Raw genomic sequence first — 22892 nt, forward strand, 5'->3', positions numbered from 1 at the left:
TAAAATAGGTAACACTCACTCTGTATATATGTAGACTCAGCAATCTGAATTGCTAAAAAGTATTTTTTATTTAAGTTTTTGGATTTAGTTTTGATTTAGAAAATTACAATTGCTAAATCTTATTGTATGAAATTGTTTTGAATATTAAAATATAAAATTCTAATTCAAATTATTATTTCTCATTAATTGAAATTGTCAAAATGTAATTTCTACTATATAGAAGATTCCAACCTATTTTTTAATTACATATATAAAAATGAAGACTACATGTCAACATTGTTTTGCATCGCTCTCCAAAAAAAGCAACCTGATTCGCCACTACAAGGTAATACATAAAATGAAGGTGAAACTGTGCAAAGTTTGTGATATAATCTGTGATAATAACATGGCTCTAAAATCTCATATATTACAAACTCATAAGACTTGTAATTTCTGTAAAAGAAATGTTGTTGGTCATTTTAAAAGACATGTAAATTCTTGTAACAAATGTCCATATACAATGATTAAATTTGTTGGTGAATCGATTAAAACTGAACTTAAAAGTACTCTTCAGTCTTGTCCTCTACCAATAAAATGGACTTTAGTAAGGAGAATCAAATTTATAAAATATACAATAGATCAAAATGGAAAATTAGTTAATGAGAAAGAATGTATTGCAGATTTTAGAAGCCTTACTACCTTAACCATTGAGAAGAGAGATTTAAAGCCTCAAATTGAAAATGCCCTTTTAAAGATTAACACTTCCATACACAAATATCAAGCCGAAGGCAGTGGATGGATTTATGACCATACTAAATATTGGCAGTTGCACGTTTACAAGTATAAGCCCCTAACTCCAAAGTCATACATTCCCACACCAAAAAGTATTAAATTGACAAAAGCAGTTTTAAATATAAAGAATGTTGATAATAAATGCTTCCTTTGGTCAATTTTAGCAGCTTTACATCCAAGGAATGCTAAACATGCTAATAGAGTCTCTAACTATGCACCCTACGTAGGTAAGTTGAACATGACAAATATAAAATATCCCGTAAAAATATCTGACATAGATCAATTTGAAAGAAAGAATAATATAAGTGTTAATGTATTTGGAGTTGAAGACCAAAAATTTATATATCCATTAAGAAGAACCAAACTGAATAGTAACACTCATATAGATCTATTATTATTACAACAAGGTCGTAAATCACATTACTGTTTAATTCGTGATTTTAATAGGTTAATGCTACGGTCAACAAAAGATAACAGTAAAAAGCATTTTTGCAAGTTTTGTTTACAACATTTTTACACCAAAGATAAATTGGAGTGTCATATAACATATTGTAAAAACTTTGATGTCCAACGAGTGGAAATGTCTAAACAAGATACATTACAATTTAAAAATTATAAATATCAACTTAAAGCCCCATTTGTAATTTATGCTGATTTTGAGTGCTTTATAAACTCTAACAACCATACTCCATCTGGATTTGCATTTGTCGTAGTAAAAGATTCTAAGATTATTTCTGAAGAGTTATATAGTGGCGAAAATGTTATGGATGTGTTTTTCGAAAGGTTGTTTGAGACTTATGACTTCATTAAAAATCAAATGGCAATATATATCCCCCTTGTAATGACTCCTGAGCAAGAGGCATCTTTCCAAAACTCAACACATTGTCATATTTGTGAAAAGCCTCTATATTTTGATAGGGTACGGGAACATTGTCATTCAAATGGCCAATACCGTGGAGCTGCCCACAATGATTGCAATTTAAACTATAAAGTAACAAAGAAAATACCAGTATTCTTTCATAACTTAAAAAATTACGATGGACATTTAATTATGCAACACTTGGGAAAGTTTAATCGTAAATTAAATTGCATAGCCAAAGATATGGAAAAGTACATTTCATTCTCTGTTGATGATTTAGTATTTTTAGATTCCTATAACTTTCTGTCCCTTCCATTATACAAATTAGCTTCCAATTTAAATACATTTAGATTCATAGACAATCCACTACTACAACGCAAAGGCGTATTTCCCTATGAATATATGACAGGACCAGATAAGTTTGCAGAGTCTCTACCTCCAATTGAAAAATTTTACAGTACTTTAACTAAAGAACATATCTCTCCCATCGAATATGAACATGCTAAAAATGTCTGGACCCATTTTAATATACATAATTTACAAGAATATCATGATTTATATCTTAAAACAGATGTATTGCTACTGGCTGATGTGTTTGAGACATTTAGAGACCTGTGTTTAAAGGATTACAAACTTGACCCCGTACATATGTATTCACTTCCAGGACTAACATGGGAAGCTTGTCTTAGAATGACTGGTATAAAATTACAATTATTTCAAGATATTGACATGCATTTGTTCATAGAAAGTGCAATCAGAGGAGGAGTCAGTATGATTTCTACACGTTACGCTAAAGCCAATAATAGATATATGGGCAAACATTATGATCCCAATCAAGAAAGTGTGTATTTAATATATTTAGATTGTAACTCGCTATACTCCACAGCTATGTGTGAGACACTACCCGTGGATGGATTTCGTTGGACGAATGAGATAGACTACAAAAACAATCAAAATGATGAGTTTGGATATATCTTAGAAGTTGATTTAAAATACGATAAAAGCTTACATGATTTACATAATGACTATCCATTAGCACCTGAGAAAATGAATGGCAAATTAATATCTAATTTAAATGACAAAACTAAATATATTTTACATTATAAAGCATTACAAAAATATGAGGAATTAGGTTTGGTTGCTACAAAATACTATAGAATTTTAAAATTTAGACAATCAAAATGGCTTGCACCCTATATTAATTTTAATATTGAAAAACGCAAATGTGCTAAAAATGATTTTGAAAAAGACTTTTACAAATTGTTAAATAATAGTCTCTTTGGTCGAACAATTATGAACCAACGCAAGTTTCGTGATATATATCTCAAGGATGAGTCACTATTAACAAAATATGTCACTAATCCAAGGTTTGACTGTAGCAAAAAGTTCGATAACAATTTACATGCTATACATTTAAATAAATTAGTTGTAAAGTTTAATAAGCCGATATATTTGGGAATGACCATTTTGGATATTAGTAAAGTAATAATGTATGATTTCCACTATAATTATATGTCAAAATTTAAGAACAAAAGATTTCTTATGACTGATACAGATTCTTTAATGTATTCTATAGTTACAGAGGACTTTTACAAGGAAATAGAAAGTGACTTGCACTATTTTGATACCTCTGGATATAGTAAAGACCATTTCTTATACTCTGATAAAAATAAAAAAGTCACAGGCAAGTTCAAAGACGAATTAGATGGTCATATTATGTATGAATATTGTGGTTTAAGACCAAAGTTATATTCTTATATTCCTCTAAAATGGTTATATGAAGAAGACAAGCAAGCTTTAGAGGTGAAGAAAGCTAAAGGAGCTGATGGTGCTACAGTTAAACATCTCCTTAGACATCAACATTATTTGAACTGTCTTGCAACTGGGCAAGATTACTATGAGAATGTGACAAGAATTAAATCTACAAATCATCATCTTCAAACCTTAACCATGAACAAGAAAGTACTATCATTTGACGATGACAAGAGGTTTATTCTAGAAGATGGCATCAATACGCTTGCGCTTGGTCACTATAAAATTGATCAAACATAAATCTATATTTGCCATTATTCTTTGACCTTTCTTTGTCTATTACAAAAAAGCCATATTTAGTTTTATCCCAGCATTGGTGGCAGAGATTTCTAAATTGGTTAAATGAAAAGTCATTACCAACATGATTGTTATATACATGTTTTAAATTTAAATCATCTTGTTTAAATAATATTAGGAAATTTACATTATCACGTAAATGTTTGTGTACTTTGCTGTAAGATTGACACAAGTAAAAACAGTTAATATTTTTATGTCGACCCATTGAAAAAAATTGTGTAATATTTTGACTATTTATGTCATCAAATACAACAACTGACTGTGATTTTACATCATTTGGTGTGATTTCACAGTCAGTACACGTGTGTAATTTCACTTCGTCACACAAACTAAATATTTCAATTATTTTTTTATATTTTTCTTGTTCTAAAGATTTAGATATTAAATATAAGTTTGTAAATTTTAATCCTTCCTTTCTTACAATTAAATTGTAAATTACAACCGTCTTCCCACTTCCACTTGGACCACAAATAACACATCGAATATTGGTAGGAAATAGACCCAACTTCTTTGGTATATTTTCCTTAGTATGTACTATTTTAAATTTATGTTTTTGTTGAATAAAAGACATTTTTTATATAATAAAAATGGTGAAAAATGATAATAAGAAAACATGTAAAAAAGGCAAAGGTTTATTCTTAAAGCCTTACAGGGGTCGAGGGCTATTGAATACTCTTATAAATAATCTTCCATTTCCACTTCACATACCATCATATCGGTACTGTGGACCTGGAACGAATATACGTCAAAATCTAGCCAAAAATGTACCTCCAAAAAATAAGTTAGACTCTTATTGTAAAGAGCATGACATATTCTACATGAATAATCCCGATACCGCTGCTCGGAACAAAGCAGACATGAGATTAGCAGACTTAGCTTGGACTAGAGTAACGGCGAATGACGCAAATCTTGCTGAAAGAGCTGCAGCTTATGCGGTGACAAATTTGATGAAGGCAAAAGCAAAAATGGGAATGGGATTAAAATTTAATAAAAAAGATGGACAACTACCAGCTGTTAGAGGCCGCAAAAGACGTGCCTCACTTCCGGGGGGTGTACCTAAAAAACGAGCTAAAAAATCTAACACCAAAAGTAAAAGAGTGCGGAATAGTTAATTTAGACAGTTCATCTGGCACACATTGGACAGCATATCGTAAAAATAAAGATATTGTAATTTATTTTGACCCATTTGGAATCCAACCTCCAAAAGAAGTAATTAAATATTTTGAGGGACATAAAATATTCTATACAACCGATCAAATACAAGATTTAAATAGTTCTATTTGTGGAATTTTATGTTTATCATTCATAAAAAATTTTTGTTTATAAAAATGGATTCATTTACTATAACATTTTCGGGTACAGAGCCAGAGCTAAAGTCAGTGTTCTTTCCTCCCATAGAATTAAATGATGATTATGTAATTGGATTAGTTGATTTTCAAAGTTATAATTCTATATTTAATGTGAAAAAACCTCTAAATACTTTAACATATTACAAAGTAGAGAAAAAAACATTACCAAAGGGAGAGATCTTAGTTGATGATTTAAACCAGTTATTAGATGGTAAACTTAAAGTTATAATACATAAGAATGGAGAAGCATTAATTAATACTAAAGTCAAACTTTTATTCAAAGGGCTTATTCCAAAATTAAATAAACTTAAAGGCAACAAATTAACCATTGGAGAAGGTGATGATGTTTTCTATTATGACCACAAAGCTCCAGTTACAATAGAAATTTCTGAAGGAACATATGAGGTGGTTGAGCTTGCAAAGGAAATTCAAAAGCAAATCCCAGACTTTTTCCTTACAGCTAATAATAAAACTATGAAAGCGACATTACTTTCTAGCCACGTGTTTGATTTTACAAAACCATGTTTAGGGTCTGTTTTATTGGGATTTAAAGGCGTTTCTACTCCTGGTGTACAGTTTGAATCTACAAATAAAATAAACATTAATAATGTAAATGTGATTAGAGTAAAATGTAATATTGCAAACGGGTCCTATTTAAATGGAAACAAATCACACACCATACATAGCTTTTATCCAGAAGCTCCTCCTGGCTACAAAATTATTGAAGTTCCAAGAAATATTATATATTTTCCTGTAAATAAGAGAAGTTTAGATGTTGTCAGTATTACATTTGCCGATCAGCATGACAAGGCAATTGACTTTAATGGAGAAGAAACTACAATTACTTGTCATATAAAAAAGATATGAGAATTTATAAGAATTTATCTATAAGTATACAAAATGCTAGGTTCCTACGATCAATAGGACTAAAGTTAAAATTTTCTATTAATAAAAATGGAAGATTTTCTAGACGTTACAGGGAAATCCCAATTCGACGATAGTGTGGTTAAAATTACAAATCACTCCTATGTTCCCCATAACACTTTAGCAATAAATAATTCCGATGAAATTCGAATATGTATTAATAATCAAGATTTGCTAACTCTCCCATGTAGGAGTTATCTGTATATTAAGGGAGAAATTGAAAATCATGATAAAGGTCATTTTATAAATAATGCATTTGCATTCTTATTTGATGAAATTAGATATGAAGTCGCAGGTAAAGAAATAGACATTGTAAGAAACCCAGGAATTTCTAGTCTTATGAAAATATTGAGCTCTTACAATAAAACTACTAAATTGTCAAATGTGGCATTTGATTCTGACACGAATTTAAAAGAGTTCCATAAAAGTGGCAAGTTTAGTACTTGTTTGCCATTAGAACTGTTAATGGGTGTATTTGAGGATTTTAATAAGGTATTAGTAAATGTCAAACAAGAATTGGTGTTAAAAAGATCCAAAAATGATTTGAATTGTATATTAACAACCACTAGTGCTCCAGCCAGTGGTACTGCTGATATGATTCCTAAAATTACACTTAACTCAATTCAATGGGTGATGCCACATGTAATACCATCAGATGGGGAGAAGTTACAATTACAAAAGATGTTACTGCAAAATAAAAATTTGCAAATTGCATTTAGAAGCTTAGAGTTGCATGAACTTCCATCATATCCCAATACTACAAGACATACATGGTCAGTAAAGACATCTTCAAGTTTAGAGAAGCCTAGGTATATTATATTTGGTTTCCAAACAGCTAGGGATAATAGTGCACGAAAAAGAACTGATGAATTTGATCACTGTAAGTTAAAAAATCTCAAAGTATTTCTAAACTCTGAATATTATCCTTATAGTGATTTAAATCTCGACTTTGAAAATGGAGATGTCTCTAAAGCTTATGAGATGTTTATGAGGTTTAGAGAGACTTACTATAATACTATCCCAGATCCTATGATTAGTAGGGCTGAGTTTATGAAGAAATATCCACTAATTGTAATAGACTGTTCTAGACAGAACGAAACAGTGAAGGAAGGAATTGTTGATATTAAATTAGAGATTGAAACTGCAGAAAATGTACCAGCAAATACATCTGCATATTGTTTAATAATACATGATAAAGTGTTTGAGTACAATCCTTTGTCAAATGAGATAAATAAAATGTAAATAAAAGATGAAAAACATTCAACAAGAATTGGTTGACTCTGCAAATCAAATACGAGAGAAATATAGAGCTTTAAAACGTGGCAAGTTTCTAGAGGCTGAAGAGAGGTTTCAAACATTCCAACCTTTAATAGAGCCATTACAAGAATTAAAAAAAATTGCCAAAACAGAGAGGCCTCGAATGGAGATTCTCCCAATGACTCCATCTAGAATACCAATAATACCAAGATTGCAACCATTACAACAATCCACCCCACAGAAATTAGATTTTGGTCTTTTAGCATCAGACTATTTAGGAAATTACCTCAGTAAAAGTAGTATGACAGACACTACATATGGTATTAGACGAGAAGCAAATAAATTTTTTATTGAAAATAAGGAAGTTGACATTGCCAATGATGATGTTACAATTGCAAATAAAACCTACAAGGGGACAAAAGGTTTGTGGCAATTGTTAACTTTAAAAGAACCTGAGGATTATACTCCGGCTGATTTGCAAAATTATAAAGAAATTTTGGAAGCTACAAATGGACATTTAAAGAGTTACAAAGATGGTGCACCAATTTCAAGTAATAGACATACTAAATATCTTAATATAATTAAACCTCTATTTAAATCTGTTGGTGAAGGTTTGAGACAAGTGACTGGTAATAAAATAGACTATATTTATTGGGATGATCCTAATGAGCTTGTAGATAGGTTAAGACTTCTTTGGCTAAGTCGCCAAGCCGGTAACTCAGGAGTGGATAATGAAATAGATTCCATTATTGAGGAATTGAGAGAAAGTGGAATTATTTACTAAATAAAAATATGTTTATAGATAAATTTTATCGTTTATATAATCCATATAATAAGCCTGCAGAACCCAGGGCTAGTAGTGAACCTACTTTAAATTTACAAGACGATAGTTGGAATGGTTTAAACCGTAAAATTGGTAACGTTAAAGATGGGGAGTTTGTAGATGATGTATCAACTTTGGGACAGACATTAACTAGAAAAGGTGATGTCTTCTTACAAGGTAGAACTAAATATGAGTTTTTAGAATCTAAGAATAAAAATTGGAATGCTAAAAAACAGAAAATTACTAATGTGGAAAAGGGTGAAAGTTTAGATGATGTGCCCACTTTACAACAGACTTTAATACGAACAGATGGTGGTACATTTGTACAAGACAATAATAATTATGAATTTTTAGAATCAGAGAATGGTATTTGGAATGCTAAGAAACGGAAAATTACTAATGTAGAAAAGGGCGAAAGTTTAGATGATGTGCCCACTTTACAACAGACTTTAATACGAAAAGAAGATGGTAAATTTGTACAAGACAATAATAATTATGAATTTTTAGAATCAGAGAATGGTGTTTGGAATTCAAAGAAACAGAAAATTAGTAATTTGATGGAAGGTACAGATAGTAAAGATGCTGTGAATGTTTCACAAGTTCCAAAAATGGAAGCAGGCTATTGGAGTTTTAATAGTAAAAGGTTAGTACGTGTCAAACCTGCCATTGATGACACTGACTGTGTTATAAAAGAACAGACTATAACTTTTGATAAAAAAGAAAAATGTTGGGATGCCAAAAAACAATTTATAAGAAATCTACCAGAGGGGGAACATTTGGATGATATTTGTCTAATGTCACAATCTATGCATTATGATGGATCAAAATTTGTATATGGAGAAAAAAAATTTAATTTGATGGAATATAATCCTGATTTATTAGTTGCTGACCCCACATCTTTGAGTGGATTTAAGTATATAGATAATAGACCATATATACCAGAAAACTATGTATTTAAAAGAATGGAAGATAATCTATTGATTGGGGCTAATGGTGATGTATTTAGAGTTACAGGAAAGGATGATGTTATAAAAAATGAATGAAATTGCATACGAACTTCATAAACCTGCAAGAAAGAATTTCATTAGAAGGTCTTTTAAAGTATTGGGTATAAATGAAACCATACAAATAGATTTAATTGATATGCAAAACTATGCTAGAGAAAATTCTGGCAATAAATATATTTTAACTTTAATAGATACATTTTCTAAAAAAGCTTATGCTGCTCCACTAAAGAATAAGACAGGGTTAGTGGTTACAGAAGCCATTAAAACCATTCTACCAAAGGGGGTTAAAAACATTCAATCTGACAATGGAAAAGAATTTTTTAATCAATATTTTAGCAAACTAATGAAAAAATTAAATATTAATCACTATCACACATTTTCTACAACTAAGGCTGCAATTGTGGAGAGGTTTCAGAGAACTTTAAAGAATTGGTTATATAGAGAATTTAGTGCTCAGGGGAGTTATAAATGGTTGGATTTACTTCCAAAGTTAATTCGAAAATATAATAATAAAGTGCATAGATCTATAGGAATGAAGCCTAACCAAGTGAATGTTAAGAATAGTAAATATGTGCATGAGAGGTTGACTTCTAAAGTAGTGCAAGTTAAAAAGCCAAGATATAAGGTAGGTGATAGCGTAAGGATTTCCAAGTATAAACATGTTTTTAGTAAAGGTTATACTCCAAATTGGACAGGGGAACTATTTACAATAGCAGAAGTTAAGAATACAAAGCCTGTGACTTATATCTTGAAAGATGAAAATGGCAATATAATCAGGGGAGGCTTCTATACAGAGGAGTTGTTAAAGACCAAGTATAAGGACATGTATTTGGTAGAGAAGGTAATTAGGAGAAAGGGTGATTCGTTGTATGTCAAATGGCTTGGGTTCCCAAGTAGCCAGAACTCATGGATTTCCACTAAGGATGTCCAAGGGAGCACGTCATAAGCCGGGAGCATGCCCGAGTTCACGCACAAACCTCACATGATTTTGAAAATATACATGGGAATGGATGTGGATTTGAAATTTTAATAGAGTTTGAACATTTATATAGGCTTGTATTGGACGAGATCCAGGTCTTTAAAAAAGTGGCCATAAAAAGCTCACCATTTCCAGACGTGATTTTTAGTATTAACAAAAGTAGAAAATTTATATAGGGGTGTATAGGTCGAGAGCTGGGTCTTTAAAAAAAGTGGCCAAAAAAAGCTCTTCCATTTTTTTCTCATTTTTCCCCTATAAAAAGTGCCCTAAAAGTGCCTCTAAAACGCCGAAAGTGGGGTCATATTCTGGTATTATATCTACTGTCTGCTAAGCCTGAACAGCTGGTCAGCATACAACATGCAGAGCTGGACCGTAGCGCTCGACAAAGAGGATAATGAGGAGGCCAAAGAGGATGCAAATCATCAGCTACTGTAAGGTGGGTGGCGCGCTACCCGGCCCTAATTATATTCCTCTGTGGACTCCGTCTTTCTCATGGTGATCTGCCGATTTATCACGGACACTGTATTGTCATTAACCTCAAAGAAACTCGGCTGTTGTAAAACCTCTTTGTGTCGCGTTTCCAAAGATGTTTCTCTTCTCGTATGCAGAGCGTTCTCTTCTCTTTACTCATTGGCTTTTCTAAGGCGACACTCTATTCTCGGTTCGTTAAAGCGGCTGTGTTTTCTACGCCGGATTTTCCAGGTGGTTTAGTGACAAGAACTGCTGTTGACTGACTGAGCCTTTCAAGGATTTTCTCGTCGCCATGGTGCATTTGGATATTATAATTTGCGGTTTCTATTAGTGCACTTCTAATTGCAAGGTTTTGAAGAGAGTTAATACATTTTGCCTGCTATTTTAAACTGTAGTCGATGTCCCGAGCTACCAATTACCTAATATAAGGGAAATTCGACTTTATAGGGGTAAAGTAGCTATTGTGAGTATGTGCATGTTCAAAGGTGTATTTTTAAATGCTCAATCACATCTTCCCCTCTAACTATTAACTTTCGTAAAATGACTAGGCCTACTTATTCCCTTACTCTGAGATTCAAGCAGTTATTCATCCTTTTTTCTCCATGTAGTGCCATGTACCTTTGACATTTAGACGATATCAACAACTGTAATGTGTAGATAAGTAAGTTTATGTGAATAATTTCGATAGTGTCAGATTAGCACTTCGGTACGATTAGTTTTCATTTAACATCGATCCAAGTTTCGCGATTCATTTTGCAACTCAATCCCCAAGCCCGCATCCGTTTCGGTTCGATTTGCCCAGAATAGAACTGAAAACTGGAGACATCTGTAGCCAATCAATAGGACCGAGTCCAGTTGTCCAATTCGCGCCTGGATAAGATCAGGTGGTGGACGGGCCCGAAATGAAGTCTTTTGTGGTACAGACAGGTCTAGCAACAATAGCAGGACAAAGGGCCGTAATCGAACTCATTCTGACGAGTCATCCGGCACAGATAAACAATATAATCTGCCCTTCCTACTTCCGTCGGTTGTCGATTGTCGATAGTATCGATTGTTGCGGCTCGACTATTGTTGCCACTGTACTTCTTACGTCAACAATGGTTTTGTTAGATCTTTGTTGAGTTGGTTTCGAGTCGTTATGGTTTGGTTAACACAGCTAGAGGATTTTTCAAATTAATACTACTAATTCTTCACTATCTTTCTTTTTAATTAATTATGTATAATCAATAGTTGTTGAGGAAGACTGTTTTACCCACTTTACTTGCAATTGGTCTATTAGATCTTTGATTGTTTCACTTACAATATTTTTTTTATTAATATACTGAACCGACATTATCGATTGATTGTTGTTAGGAATATCGTATATACCATAGCAATTTTGGCTCCACTAGTTTTGCCACTGTAGTACTTCTTTCGTCAACAAAAGTTTGTCATATCTTAGATGTACTTAAAACTGGAATTTTATTTTTTTAATGGCCTATGTGTTATAAGCTGTGATCATTTGTAATTTTATTACATATTGTTTGCGTTTTGTGTATGTTTCCAATATACTTATTACTTCAACAAAACGCTTACTAGATAGTTTTGTTTTTCGTTTTTCGTTCATTTCATTTAGATAAAACATGTATACAAAATATCCAAGGGAAATTCCCCTTCCTTCAAGGTATCCTCCAACCATTTAGCAATCTAAAACTATATTTCGGATTGCAATGACGATTTTGATCGCGCTGCAACGCAACACAACACAACAAGAGAACAACCTGTATATTCATTTATCAGTTTTTGTTTCAGGATAAAAAACGTAACTGTGACATTGTTAACAGCTGATTGAAAGCCTGATACAAAGGTCGATTGTGGAGTGGGCGGGCTGTAGAGGGTGACGGGGCTTAGCGTGTACAGTAGCGGGGTCAATCTGTCTGTAGCCTCCCTTATCAAATTACCATCGACGTGATTGCAACAGCGACAGCGATTGTGGTCAAACAATAGGTTGTACAGGGAGGGGGTGTTGTCGTATTGTCGCAGTTAAATATTGAGTGGCCAGTGTTGAATGGGGTCACCGATGTGGCGGTGTGGACCCCCACTTGTGATTGAGGTTGGGGGTTTTTCTAGAGCTGCAAGTTTCAGTGATCAATTATGGAAGTTTATCACGTTAAGACGTAGGATGGATCTAAGTGTGTGTCCATAGATAAGGCTCTCAATTATTGTAACTGAGTACCAAATGTGACTGTTTTATTTGTAACTAGCTGTACCCGTGGGCTTTGCCCCCTTTAATTTCACAAGTGAGCTCGTTCGCATAGCTCAATCAGGTCCTGGTTGAAGTTCGTTCGCTACGCTCACTCACTTGAGCCAGCTTAAAATAAATAAAATAAACCAGCTTAAAACCATATAGTTTTCCTATTTAATGCCCAAAGAATCAGTGTACCGAATTCCAGCCTCCTAGGTAGATGGGAAGTGGGAGAATTAGTGATGAGTGAGTGAGTCAGTCAGTCAGTGAGGGCTTTGCCTTTTATATATTTAGATTTGAATATAATAATTCTTTGTGGCAGCATGGTAGCAGAATACATCTTCGAGGCATGCTAGAATTCAATTCAGTTTAAGTCAATTGTAGCTTCAACTTGCTAGTATATCTTCACCTAGATTGTTTTTAATTTGCAAATATTTAAAGTTATATTGTCATCTTGTTTAACTACATGAGTACGAGAAACGATAATTTTAGAAGATACGTTAACGTATATTATTATGTTCGTTCCAAACGTAAACCAGGTTTTATAGGTTTAAAATTATCATGAGGTTTACAATAGTAACACCAACATTGATGTTTAAACTAGTTATGATATATGCTTAGACATGTCACCTCTCTTGACGTTATTGTTAACCTTATGCAGTAGAGGAAGTTTGCACTATAAGTAAAAGTAATTACAGATATAAACACAACATTAAAGCGATTCAATCTCAATTTCAAATAACTAAATGTAATGCATTATATTATTTTTAATGCAGCAAATTAAGAGGGAAAAGGTCTTCGGGAATGAAAAGTAATTAGCTACAACACAACTCAGTTATTCACCCAAAATATTTCCACCACAAAATATTATTCCTTTAACACAACAAAGTGAAACCAGGAATCGTTGAATCAGCGATTTCCGTGGAAACTACTCCCCTACAATGGCGGAAAGCAATACACCATTGTAGCGGGCAAACGACAAAACAAAATGCAACAAAAGCAACAATCAAAAACTGTTCCCGCGCTTTACAGCTTCATCGCCCGCCATTAAAAGGGTTTTAGGAAAATATTCTTGACAAAGTGCGAGATGAAAGCGGCCGCCACAATGCGAGGTTGATGTGATAATAATACCTCGTGACCAAGACATCTCCGCGTGAAGTGATAAACCAGCGATAGGGGCGTTAAAACATCGTTATGCGTGTAAACAGGGGTGTAAACTTTATAGAGGCCCCCTGGAGCGCCCCCCCACAGGCCCCCTAGGTAATTGTGAATAATTACTGGTACATGTTAGGTTAGGTCAGGTTATTTCGAACTGAAGATGTAGGATTTCCGTATAGGAGTATCAGACTAGAAGTTTTTGTATTGCAAAGCACACTAACTTTAAGATACTAAAAATTAAAGTTAGAAGTAGAATCTAACTGATAGCAGTTACTTTAATGGCAAAATATATTACTAAAAATTAATAAACCTATACTATAGTTGACTAACAAGTAAGACTAAAGTTTTGTCTTAACGTGGTCTTTAAGTATATATCCTACTAATATTATAAATGAGAAAGTTTGGATGTATGGATGTATGGATGGATGTATGGATGTATGTTTGTGACAAGTGAACGCGAAAAATACTGGTCGGATTGGGCTGAAATTTGGCATGATGATAGCTCACATTCCCGATTAACATATAGACATATTCTTATTTCAAAAATCCTTTCGGGCTCCGCCCCAGTGGCTCTGGAGTTTCCCATGTTAACCTTATGAGAAATGGAATTATTGAATCTTAACAGCTGTTTCAACTAAACAAGTTGGTTCTGTTCTATGATGTTCAATAGCATTAAAGTTATAAGGATTACCAATAGGGTGTAGCACTATTATTTCTTTAACATTTATGACAACAGCTAATTTGCAACCAAAAGGTGAGTGAGCGTAGCGAACGAACTTCAACCTGGAGGCGAGTTAGCGTAGCGAACGAGCTAACCTGAAGGCAAGTGAGCGCAGCGAACGAGCTCCAACCTAAAGGTGAGTGAGCGTAGCGAACAAACTTCAACCAGGACGTGATTGAGCCATGCGAACGAGATAATCTTGAAAATTAAGAAGTTAAACGGGGCAAAGCCCGCGGGTTACAGCTAGTGTCCTTATATATTTGAGATTCAAGTATTGTACCTATTTAGGATTACATTAATTGTGTAAATGATCCGTGTCATCCCATTCTTCAGAGGTAAAATTAGTTACTATACTAGGTTCAACATTTGTAGATAAAAACTGGACCTTTCCTCTTGAAGTCGACTTACGACATTTTAAAGTCAACATTTTATGAGCCCCAAAAATAAATTCACGTTCTTTTAGTTTATTAAGCATTTGGCTTCCAAATAATTTAACTAGATGTATGTTATGCCAGAGCCGGTGTTGACCAAGTTGGCCTTTCCTCTAGAAGTCAAAATTTTATGTCCCCCACATATTCTTTTCGCACGTTCTTTTAGTTTCATTTAGCATTTGGCTTCCACATAATGCAATACAAGTACGTACGTTGTGCCAGAGTCGGCGTTGACCACAAATTTAAACAGCAAACCTAGGTCTATGACCATCCCCTAGATATGGGTAGACTACTAGATTCATTTAGTATTGCTAATGAAATACTGCTTTGTCAAATCATACTTAAATATCCCCTCAAATATTATATTACGTGCAATATTTCATGAGATTTCATTTATTTAGAGGGATTTTAATTACTGGCACTAAACAAAATCAAAATACATTCTAAGTAACTAAAAACCACGGTTGCATAAACCTATTTACACAAATTGTATGTATGAATTTGCCGTGTCAAACGGACTCTAATGAAGTATTAAGTGGTCGAGAAATGAAAAAGGTAACTGAACGTAACAGAAAATAAAGAGTTCAAGGTTTAAACTGAGTCCAAAAATGAAATAAATGCTTATTTACTAAAGTGCACAGTTGACAACCTCATTAATTTTACTCCACTCAGAGCCAAAAACCAAGCTCCTGTGGAGTGGCTCAAAAATATTACAGTTAAATACTAATGAAAACTGAATTCTTCGATTCTTTTTCACGCGTTGAGCTGAGCTACAGTCACAAAACATTAGGAAAATACTACAACAACTCAAAGTAACTGTCGTTTTGGTAAATTTCCAGTTGGACTCCTGCGAATAACCGGGTGATTCTAAATCCCAACATCAAAGAGCATTGACACATTTAATCGCAAAGTTCGGCGAACGCTCATAATCCTCGTGGCTTTGGAGCTCGTGCTTTTTTCGAGTTGCTGCGGTTTTCAGCTGCACAAAAGCTAGGTGTGAACCCGCGCACTTGTGGACTTGACGCATTGTTTTTGTAATTCAAAGGTCTGCCGCCTCTAAACACTTTAATTACTCATTACAGCTTGTGCCATAATTAGTGGGGGGTTCTAATTTAATGGGCTAGTCGTAGGCCGTCTACAAGGTGGCTTTTCATCTTTGAAAGATTTAATTAATCGTTTGAAGCATTTCACTCAACAAACTCTATCTCGAGGCTCTTTTAGGGTTTCTTTCCCCAACGCTTTGACGGGGTTCAAAGATTACCCAGTTAATTTTCCTCGCAATAGTAGAGGCTGTTCACAAGTAGGTCTATGTATGGACTATTTAATTAATTTATATAAATATTTAGACTAGTCGAAATAAAACTCACGTTTTAATAAGTTTGATCTCTTACGTCTCTTTTGGAATCTCTGATTTAATACGAACATCCAGTCTACTGTTTAATTACTTTTGATGTTTCCGACGTTTTGAGATGGTTTATTATAACATGTTAGAACTTAAAACGAAGCTATAGTTGAATTGCTTTTGAAGTTTCTATTCGACATCGTTTTAAGTAGCAACCCGTCGGAGAAAATAACTGATAATTGCGTGTTTTTGCTCAAATCTAGTTTATTTCTTGGCATATTAAATACATGTGCTTCATACATTCTAGTGGGTTTGAACACATTTTGATGAAAATAGTGGGTTTACCTGCTATCAATTACATTTAATTTAATTTCGGTGACACACTTAACTGACGTTAGCCTGAATAGAGCGTGTGTATACAAAATGATTTTGTAAATACTTAAAGGAACAATTACGAAGTTTTAGTACGCCCAGGGCGTAGTTTGGAGGTTTTTAGGACCATATTTACATGGTAACCACTAACCAGCCGGTGGGTGGGACCGTTGGTGGAACCGTATACCACAGAGCACTTGATTCTGCACTGTATAACTTAGAAATGAAAATTCATCTTCCGAAAACATACAGTAACACGATATAATACATTGCTTAACGGAGGACTACTATAGAGATAGAACATCCAGTTATCATATGGAAGTGACACACCGATGTGATCGTGTGGATGCAATAATTGCATCAATTATTATAATTTATATGCAACAATTATTGTTGCATTAATATAAAAGAGTTACAACACCAAACTAACACATCAAACTGACCGTGTGTATGCCGTTTAAATTTTGAACTAACATACCAAACCCCTCTATAGAGTACTATAGAGTCTTGGGCTTCGATAGAGACATCTCACTTCGTTTGGACCGTTGCAGTAGGGACTTCCTGGGCTTCCCCGTCTTCTAGAGAAAGCCTCGATTTTGTCTCCCCTATTGTAAAGCATGGCAGATTTACAACTTTCGGCACTTTGACGTTTTTTCCTCGACCTTAAGGTTTAAAAGGGTGCTGACACTTTTACCTGTTAACTGGTTCTGATGGACATATTCTGGTAAATCCAAAACACTTTGCCACTGAAGATAGCTAAAACTACAATTGAAACACATTTTAAATTTAAACCAGTTAAATCCGACGAACTCAGAGGTAAATGACAGATGTATTTACACATGACACTATCAAGTTAATACATTTGGAAAGAAACTTTGGAATTTTTAAACAACAATTGACAAACATGTTTAAATTGAACCAGTAAATCATATTAATCTTATAAATTGTGAAAAGAAAAGTTAAAGCATTGTACAAAAATATTTTCCGTGGCTACGTCGTGTCACACTATTTAACTGACCAAGTAATTTACTTTACATAATATTTTTACAAGTATATACATTTTTTCACCAGAGCATTAAAAAAACACGTATGAGTTTGCCAAGATCTATAGACACCTAAATGATTATAGTCGATCAAATATTCCCAATTGAATATTGCATGTCCAATAAACGTTGACAATAAATTAAAGCCTTTAAATATTTTACACGTCTAATAAAGTTGTCTAAAGCGAATAAACTTTACAATTTCAAATACCAACAACATATATAGGTTTATAGCGTTTTGCTAATTGGACCTGAATGTAGGCTAGGTATATGTTACCGGTAAAATATATAATGCAGGCAATCTATTCATTGCCTGGAGCTATCAAGAAAAGTATGCATGATGTAGTATAAAGATAGAATTTTATACACTATGATTAGGATGTGTATTATGAATACACACTCTATTCTACGTTCTATGTCAGGTGGAATGAAGATTTTTTGTGTATAATTAGATTAGGTTGCTTGATAGTATTCCATTTTAAATTAGATCGGATAACTACAAAAAAAGAATTTAAAATCTTCAACAAATCTTTAGAATATTTTAGTTTGGGTTAGTTTAACATGGATTAGATAAGTTAGTACCAAACAAGGATACAAACGACTAAAAGATTCCTACAAAATCGTATTTTATACTTTACCTCTAGTGCCAACGTGAATTTTATATAATGACTAGGGAAGGTGTAATATAATAAGCTAATTTCATGCTTTGCCTGATTCATTTCAAGCAATGTATAGAATGCCCAATTACAGTACTATTCACCTGTATTCACCATTTGATCTCGTAATTATTTAAATCCTTTAAACACTCAATAACGACTTTAAAATTTAAATGACATGCATGGTGATTTCACAAGTTTATGCATTTTAAAGGCTGCAATGTGAATCCAGCGACACTATCAAGAGCTTACAGCACTGCACAGTCGAACTGTGCTGTCTAGTGTATACTGAACAACTGTATAGACATGTGAGTACGCTGTATAGACCAAGTATGTGAGTTTGCAGACGTATAGACCAATGCGAGAGTACAGGTGTATAGACCAATAAGTATATAGGTGGAGTGGAGGGTTATGAGTAGCGGAAGTTTATCCCATTAGCGCTATTGTGGAAGATCCATACCGTCCGTTCGTATTAGTGTTTGTATTGTTCCCTGAGCTCTTCTTCTGCAGACATATGCTCCATCGACAATAACCCCTTGTAATGATCAAGCTTTGCATCTGTTTGTATCAGGCAGCGGGGCGTGAGCCTTGATTTGCTCAGACGGTTTTGTACTCGTCCACAGTGCAACATGAACAATGCTACAGGAAGTACGAAAGTTGAGAATTGTTTCTAGTAGTTAATTTTGAAACTCTTAGATTGTTTACAGAAGATCATCTCAGTAACTAAAAATTCTATAAACACATAGGCCAGTAAAATGTTGCTTTTTACAATATGTTAGTCTATTTTAACACACTCATACCTAACCCATAAGCCATGATTAAAGGCGTTCAATACAAAGAAAAAGTTAGCCTGTAAATAAATACCCCCGCCGCAGCAAACCTGCCGACTAAGCGAATTTCCATTTGTCTGAATTGATTTTCAGTTATATTTTAATAACATTAGGTTTAACGAGTACCTAGGTTTGCTGCTACAAGGAAACTAATAAAGTGTGTTTTTGAGTAAAATATTGATAGCTTAGTACAAAATAAATACATTTGCCAAGTTTGATCAAAATATATCCATAAACAAGCAAACTACAACATTTGATAATACTCTCCATAAAAATAACATGGGAATTTTAAATTTACAATTTTTTTAATTTTCTCCGGTACTAATAATCGAACAAAAATATTTTTATATGCTAAATTATTTGTTTTTTTAAGCTCTTTAAAACGGTCTAAAGAGAAATCGGGAAATTTTGTGTTTTGAGGGTCAAAAGTGAGGAAAACCAATTTTTACCCCATAAAACCTCCCGTAAAGCCCCGTTCCCATGGTCCGATCATGCTGGTTCGCGAACTCATTCAAGTTTATCCCGCTTTACACCTTTAAACCAAATTTCATCAAAATCGGACAAAAATTACTCAAGTTATCGCGTTCACGGACGTATATATATATATATAAGTATATATATATATATAAGTATATATATATATATATATATACATATATAAAAATTTGAACGAATGGTGTTTTTGGCCTCTGGGGACATCAAAATGAAAAAGTAAATCGGTCCCGGGTCTAGGTCTTACCGTGCCACCTACGGTAATAGCTACTTCCCTATAGGGAAATTCGCTAAAACAGCATTTAAAAAAATCTAGAATGGATTTGAACTTTTGAGAAAATTGTAAGCCGTATACCTATCAACCGCATACTTGAATGAAAGGTCTTGATGTGAATATTCCCCGAATAATATCAGTAGACCCTCTATTAGGACAGGAACCTCATTTAAAGTGATGTATTTGATCATATGAAAACAAAAATATTGAAGGTACATCAACTGTTGGATTTTTGTTTTAGTTTGTTTGTTTACTTTTCCAACAACCTTCGATTCGTCCATAGATTTCTCTATTGCATCAAAAGAAGTGACAATACGTTTTTCTTACAATGCGGGATGGTGTTCAAACCTTTGAATTCTGTTTCAATTGTTTACTTAATTATTACATATTTTAAAAACACAGCAATTTATGTTGCAGACAAATGTTATTATATAATATTAAGTCATCTTCTATATATATAATACGCTAAGCCGATTTTTGTGAACAGAACTCCTCCCTCATTTTTGGACCGATTTTGATGATTAAGGTGTCAAAAGAATTGCTCTGATCTGTAGTTTTGCAAAGTGTTTTTCGTTTTTTGATATCTTTATTAGTTTGGGCAGGATCTTCCATCAAAGTTAGGTTTTCTCCCATAAGATTAACATGGGGGAATCAAAATATTTAATTGGAAACTTTGCCTCCTCTAATTTGAGAGAACGGCTGGGCGTAGAAACTTGGTAGAGGTGTCCAAAGAAAGGTCTTTGGTCTGTAGATGAGTTATCAAAAGAAAAACGAAGTAAATTAGCCTAGGGCTCTGCCCCAGAAGCCTTTAAAGATCCCTCCACAGATTTATTTACATTTTGGTCAGGTGGATAATACTTTTTAATAAAACAGCTGGTAATTTTAAAATTGTATTTTAAACAACACACATTTATTGGGAGTTACTGAATTGTCCAAAAGAAGTATTTGCAATGTTATTTTCTTATTTTAAAATTGATTGTCTTTTGTATCATGTCATGTTTTGCAATATAAAGTTATTTTACGAAATCAGTGGAAAATCCTTTTATCACAATAACTTACAATTATTTCTTATTGATCATCTTAAATCTATTTTACGAGTTGGTGTCTGCCTTTTTAACACCTTATTTTCCTTATATTTTTTCACAGTGGCCTATATTACGGACCATGGCCCACTGGGTTGGTAACATTATTGAAAATAACACGACATTTTGGCTGTAAAAATGGCCCAATGAGTAAATACTATCTAAGCAGCTATTGTCATGACAGAAAGATCATCCTTTTAAACTAAATCACATCATCATTTATAAGATACGTTGATTAACAATGCATGTAAACATCAATATTTACGTAACAGCCAATTTACATTATTTTTAGCATATGAATGAGGAGGCCCCTAACAGTTCAAGAATAAAAGCCAACTTCACTTAAAGTATATTCAACTACACCTAACATTCCGTAGAGAGATTATATTGACAACTTGATGTAACTGATAAGGCTGAGACAACTTACTGACATCCCCCATGTCAAGGAATGCCAGCTTTAACAGTAACCTCACAACCAATTTCTTAAAACTGTGCTAGAGGGTTATTCATTGGCACAGAAGTACGATATGAACTGACGCGACGTGACGAAGGAAAAATCAAACTTGCACTGTAACGGATGTACCTCCCTTTGAAGTTAGAACGAGTAGATATAATAGGACAAAGATACCCCACTTTCGGCGTTTTTGGACTCAGGACTTTTGAAATTTGTTGGCGAAAAAACACCCCAAATAGGTAAAATATGATGGTTTTACCCCATTTTTGGCGTTTTAGAGGCTATATGGGGGCATTTTTTGGTGAAAAAATGTTATTAATACTGAAAAAACAAGCCTGGAAAATGGCTCATTTTTTTGGCCACTTTTTTAAAGACCCGGCTCTCGACACGCGAACTCGGGCGTGCTCCTAACCCATAGGTTACTTCTGATCCCCAGCGATGACAAACTAAAAGTCTTATGAAAAAATGTTTGAAACAAAAATTGAGTAACATCTAATCATCTATACTTTTCCCACTGACAGTTTTTCTCTGACCAAAAAATAAAAAAAATCCTCGCTTACTTACTTTTTCATGTTTACTTAGAGTAACCTTTTTATATTTTCCTTAATTAATAATTACACACTAGCACAAATTAAATTATATTTATATTGTATTAAACAGTAGTTCATGTAGAATTTTAATATATAAATTTCATGCTATAAATATTTTTATTAGAAGCTAGACCAATGTGTAAGTGATAGGAGGCGCATTACTTTGAACATCGTCATGCCCCCGACAGTGCCGTGCTGGCAACACCTGGAGTTTGAAACCATTGTCATTGTTGAAATTATATTATAACATATTCACATACAAAAGAAACTGGTAAATGGTTTAAAATTGTTTAACTTTTTATGCTGTATTATTATGTTGAAACCCATGTACTAGGCTGGAATTTTAGCCGTTTTGTTTTATATCAAGCCTTTTTGAGATATAAGAACTTTTAAACAATAAAGGAGACCTATATTTACTAATGCTGATATTATATTACAATGCATTGGCATACAAATGAAAACAGTTTGATTTATTTGTACTCATATAAAAAAATATAAAATTTTGAGTTATTGGAACCTCTGGTGATTAAATTACAAATTTAGAACATTTATAATGGACTTTTAAAATAATGGAATCAAGTATAGACTTATAACATTTTCATGATAACTGTTTGATTTATTTGTACTCATTTAAAATAATGTTAAAATACTATTTGATTTTTATGTTGTATTAT

The sequence above is a fragment of the Macrosteles quadrilineatus genome, unplaced genomic scaffold (genome assembly GCF_028750875.1).
Source record: "Macrosteles quadrilineatus isolate MER2022 unplaced genomic scaffold, UCM_ALF_1.0 Scaffold_8__2_contigs__length_117827958, whole genome shotgun sequence".
In the NCBI taxonomy this organism is placed as follows: domain Eukaryota; kingdom Metazoa; phylum Arthropoda; class Insecta; order Hemiptera; family Cicadellidae; genus Macrosteles; species Macrosteles quadrilineatus.